The sequence below is a fragment of the Gavialis gangeticus genome, unplaced genomic scaffold (genome assembly GCF_001723915.1).
Source record: "Gavialis gangeticus isolate Ggan-Ray unplaced genomic scaffold, GavGan_comp1, whole genome shotgun sequence".
Classification (NCBI taxonomy): domain Eukaryota; kingdom Metazoa; phylum Chordata; order Crocodylia; family Gavialidae; genus Gavialis; species Gavialis gangeticus.
In genome coordinates, this window is record NW_017728992.1 from 40,738,728 (window position 1) to 40,744,611 (window position 5,884).

The window sequence follows — 5,884 nt, forward strand, 5'->3', positions numbered from 1 at the left end:
AAGGAAAAAAATAGTTCTTGACTCCCAGACCAAAATCCTACCTACCAGATCAAGCCCTCTCTTTATTACCTAACCTGCAGTCTTATCTTACCATACTCCAACAATTTCACTCCAGATTTGCTAATTAACCCTTGTTCATACTGTTTGAGACCAAAGAGACCTTTCTCAGTTTGTATGTTTAAACATTAGTCAATGTAACATTCTCTATCTTTGGCTTCTCCCCAGCTGGTGAATTCAGATAAAAACATTCCTTTATGACTTGAATTTGACAGGCACAGGTGGTACAAGCAGCTGTAAATTTGTTTAGTGTTCTTGGCTCTGCAATTGCTCTTGTCCAAAGTTCCCTGTGGAATTAGAGGAGGACAAAGCAGAAAGAAAAAAACAACAGCTCGTTGGTGCTCTTATTTAATTGTTTCATCAGTACCATGGGTGGCCCAGTTAGTATTCAACTTTTACACACAATATGCCAATAAGTTATTTCTTCATACCTTGATCATGCACCATTAATGTCAGTGGAAGTTAGCCACTGATTTCAACAAGGGCAGACCAGAGCAATGTACAGGAGTATTTTTAGATAGGGATAAGCAAAATAGCTTGGATGTAATAAAAAGCAACCAAAAGCTTCCCTGAAAAAGCTCAAACTATACCAGTGCTGGTCTGACTTTCAAAACTGTTTGGTTAAAAGCATTTCAAATCTTTGCTTTTATATTTGCGTGTTTTTCTGTAATCATCAGTCCTTGATTCTTTGAGTGGTAGAAAAGCAAAAACTATGAGATATGCTATTATTCTGTCATTTCACAGCTAGGAAAGCGCAAGGACCTCAAAGTTGAAGTTGCAACAAACCTCCAATGGATTACAGTGAAGCCAGAATTTCACCGACAGTGTTTTGAGTCATAAAGGACTGAAGGAACTTGTTTTGATGTCTTCCTCAGGCTGTCTCAGTAAGTGGCCTGTAGACTTGATCTTATTAGTGGGATTCGAAGTGGGCTGCCATTTTAACTAGAAATCAGATATTTGAACTTGAAGGACTGACGCGCAAAATAGCTAGCTATAACAGCCTATTTGGCCTTAGCTTTGTTCTAGAATTCAGCCTCCTTTGAGAAGACAAGGATGTCTTGAACTATGAAACCTATATAACTAGGATATAATTAGCTCCCTGTCTTTTTCTCTATACCATCCATGATCCCCAATTCACAAGCAGACTACTGCACTTACTTGATCTAAGTCAACCCTGAATTTAAGATGACCCCCAATACTTAGATTCTATATATGGAAAATGTATAAAGTTGTTATAATTCTCCAGTTCTCCAGGTGTAAATTCTAATTATTGGAGGGTTATCTTAAATGCACCCCTTCCCACTGCTACTTCAGGAAAAGCAGTGGCTGGGAGGGGAACGGTATCAGGTGCCCCCTTGCCCTCTGCCACCTGCACTCCCCCCATCCCCAACTCCCCACAGCCTCTGCCCCTCCCTCCCCACAATCTCCATCCCTTCTCCCCCCATTCCCCAGTCTCTTCCTCTTCCCCTCCAACCCCCACCCCATCCAATTACTGTCAGATGCTACTCAGGCTCTATTCCCTCCCAGATTACAGAGCACAGCATATGGAAGTATAGCCCTTTCTGGGCAATGAAACAGTGGCAGCGCTGCTGATTGACTGGGCAGAGTTCCATATGCACCAGGCCCAGGAGGGAATCCAGAGCTAAACTGTGCCTGACAATAAGGAGGAGAAGGGGGCCAAAGATGTAGAGAGCAAGTGGAGGGGCTCTGAATTTGACCCAGGCTCAGGGCCGCAGTCAGAGCCGCAAAGTTACCTTTTTTACATGGACCTAAGACAAGGGGTTTTTCCCTCCATGCTGATTAGGGGGGGAAAAAAACCTTGCCTTAGTTTTGAATAAATATTTCATCGGTCATTATCTTCTTCTTTTATGTTAAACAGGCAAAATGGCACGTTAGTTAGTACTGATTAGTCAGGAGTCAAAATACAGGCCCAACAACACAAAAAGCTCAGGATAGAAGCTTTAGATTACTATTACTGATTGTCAATGCAATAACAGTTAAGAAAACAGCCCTATTCATAACCCATTAATCAAATCCACCCATAGTCTTAACTCCTCAAAATATTTGAAAATTATGCACAGAAGGCTTAGTTCTAGTCAAATGTTTGTGCAGTTTGTACAAAGTTCATACAGATATGTTAGAAAATAAATGATGTGTTTGATCATGTAAAGAATAACAAGTTAGAAAAATGTTGCAATTCAGTTCTTCAAATCAATGGCATACCATCACCCAGAATGCAATCTTCATTTTTGTCACCTTTTTGCCAAGAAATATAATAAAAATGAAAGGACTTCAAAGATGGATGAGAGAAATTTTTAGATGCACACAAAAACTCTCCATACGACAAAAGATGAGGACTGTCAGGTTTACAGATGTGGCATCATAAAGGTATACAGAACAGATGAATGGCTTAGAATGAATAAAGAGGAATGCTTATTTACTATTTTTCTTAGAACAGGGCCAGGGTGGTATTCAATAATACTTAAATAAAGGCAATGAATAACCAGTGCTACAATACCTAAGTAGTCCATGGAACTTATTGCTAGAAGCTATTGATGAAGACGAGAATATAGCACAATTAAGAAAATAATTTATCTTGTCCAGAAATAATAAGAACATTGGCAGTTCTAATACTTAGTACCCTCCAAAATAATTTAAAAATAAATATTGGCACTTGTAGCTCAGGGAGAAAAAAACAGCAATTAACTTCTTTGGAGTTTAAAGGAAACCTCCCCAGTAGCTGATATTTTTGCACATTTCTTGTAACTTTTGCTGAAGCATATGGTAGTGGCCTTTGCTGTAGCAGGCTATCACACTAGATGGGCCATGGGTCTGATTTGCTATGGCAATTTTCATGTTCCTTACTTCTAATGTAACATTAAAGAAAAGAATGCTGTTATTTACATATTGAATAATTCAGATTTCTAGCCCCTAATGGTTTCCTAGACATTGTAAATGAATTAAACGTGTGTGTGTGTGTGTGTGTGTGTGTGTGTGTGTGTGTGTGTATTCCCATGAGTTCAGGGACTATCTGATAAATGCTATATTTGAAGGTAAAAAGAAGCAATTTTTGTAGTGTGAGGCTAACCCAATTTTTCCTTTCTCAGCAAAACTTGTCTGTATATACCAAGCCTAGACAGCATGTCCACTATGTCTGTAACCAACAGTGGTATAACTCTGTTTCTTACCAGCTCTCAACAACCAATTATCAATTAGTAATAATCATCAAGCAACACTGAGAAAAATAAGTGCATTCATCTAGAAATTAATATCACACTCATTAGCGTGGTATCTAAATGCTTCACAGTGAAATATAAGATAAAGTGGACAATCCCTTACCCCTTGTTATTTAACAAAGAGTTTGGAGTTAGATTTTGATGCTGGATTGTTAGCAAACACATACACCTTCATATTTATTCATATACATGGGGCTGTGACTCCATGCCATGCTAGTTAGAAATGAATGTCTTTTAAGGGTTGGGAATGGCATTCATCAATATGTGGTTTCCAAGATAAGATAGTATAATGTCACAATGCTTTCAAACTGTAATTAGGGAAGAAAATATATTTTGTTAGAAAATATATGGGTCTTTGTGTGACTCATTGAACAACAGGAACAATCTACAATAGGCACAGCATTAGGTCCAACCTAAATGTTACTTATTATGTAGTCTAAGCTGTTTTCAAAATGATTTCAATGGGAGCCTTAATTATAGCTTTTAGATGCATGTTCAATCCCCAGACTCTAAACCCAATCTTATGTCTCACTTTCGCATATTTGTGTTTTGTGTCAATAAGTCATTTATTGTACATTGGAACTTGAAAAATCCCCTTTATCTTGATCTAACTATTCCCATTTCAGCCTCATTTCTAACAGCTGAGCTCAGTCCTGCCATTATACTCCATGTTGAACTGCCACTGACTTTAACTGTAGTTGCATAAATAGAACAATGGCAAGGTATGGCCTGGTAGCAGTGCCTATTTTTTAAGAGTAGAGTATGAGAGTAATAAATCACCAAGCAAATATCTTACTTGGAGGGAAAAATGTTTCCTGTTCACTTACTCCATAAATTGTTATTAAAATAACTCATATAAATACTGCACATTTTTATTGAATTAATCACAGCCCTTTAATTTTAATTTATCCTGCAAATAAATCTTATGGGATTTGGCAAGAAGGCTGTGAGGACAACCATGAGCAATAGCTTGTGCTGTGGCATCTGTTTTCTTTCTTCATCCAGAATTGTAAAACTCTGTTTCCAAAACAGAGAAATAAAAATAACACCGACAACGTAGCAGCATTTTACACAGAGAATCAGAGTGCTAATTACTTTGCAAAATCTTTCAACTCTTAAAAAAAAAAAACGTACTCAGAGTCTCTAACACTTGCAATTGAGATTGGCAAATCACAATACAACATTTGGAGATGCTTCCTTTTCTTTCCCTCCAAATGGAATTCCAAACTTGATTAACACTCCTGGGCTAAGGACAGACATTCAAAAAGCCTGAGCCTGAATTGATTCAATCTTTGCAGGTTAGGCTAACCTGTGGAGATTGAATTGATTTGCAAGTGGATAGATATTCACTTCTGAGTTAGGAAATGCAGGCACATGCATGCAGTGGCTCAGGCTATAAGCCAGGGGGGAGCAGCCCTCTCTTCCCCTCAATAGTGCTGAGCTGGGGGAGGTGGGGCATGGCCAGGCCCCAGCAGGATGCTATGATTAGGGAGGGGTTAAACCCCCACCCTGGTCTGCACAGTCCCAAGCCAAGATGTGCCTGGAGGGGGAGAGGGAAGCAGCCTTTGCCAGGCTTTTTCCTGCTTACTGCTCAAGGTGCAGGGAGTGTTATCAGACCCCAACCCCTGGCTAGCACTCTGAGGCAAACGGGGAATGGGGAAAGGGAGGACTGCATGTATCTGTTGATGATACTGAGCTTTTCAATATCCCTCTCCCTGCTTCTTCATACTTTCTGCAGCAAACTGACGGACACTCACAGGTCCCATGCATTACAAACCAGGTCATACCTTACACTCTTCCCTGTCACCTCTTGACACTGACAGATTTTGGCCCTTGAAGCAAGTGTAACAGTTGCATAGCTTGCTTGGCTGCAAGCTAAGTGGGTGAGCCGTGCTTAAGAGCCTTTACCAAAAGGACAGCAAAATGCTTGCACAGGATGCCATGGCTTTTCCTCGCAGGAAGGTATGCTGTGCACCATGCATGCTTTTTATTAGACCATTTGTACTGTGACCAGAGCCCCTGTTACAAACTGAAGACTGATTGGCTGTGTTTGCACCGTTAAAACAGCCAAAAAGTGGGAAAAGAAGGAGAAAAGAAGTTCCAATTCCAGTTTGGAGAGAGGGGGCAGAGATGCAGCCCTCCCATCACTAGCTTGGGAACTGAAACTTGCTCAGGGACCAGGTACCAGGACAAGGGAGAACCTGTGTTGCCCCACAAGGAGCTGATTTCCCCACCGGCTGTGGAGCTGTGCAGCTTCAGGATACAGATGCCCCAGGGGAAGTGGGGAAGGGAATGGTCAAAAGAAGCTGCTAAGCTAGCTGGGAGAATCTGCTGGGTCAAAGACCCGGGTAAGGGAGCCCTGCCTGAGCTAGGAAGGCTTGGGGCTGCAGGAAACAAGACCTGTCAGGGGGGTGGCAGAGGGGTGCTTGACCATGCCTAGCTCCCTGGCACTGCATCAGCTCACAGGGGGCTTGTAGGTTGGTATGTCGGAGCCCACCCAGGGATCCCAATGCCTGCAATGCTAGTGCAGTGGCAAAGAGCAGACTGGGCTAGATAAGCCAGTCACTGACACTGACTGCTGAAGGGGGAGA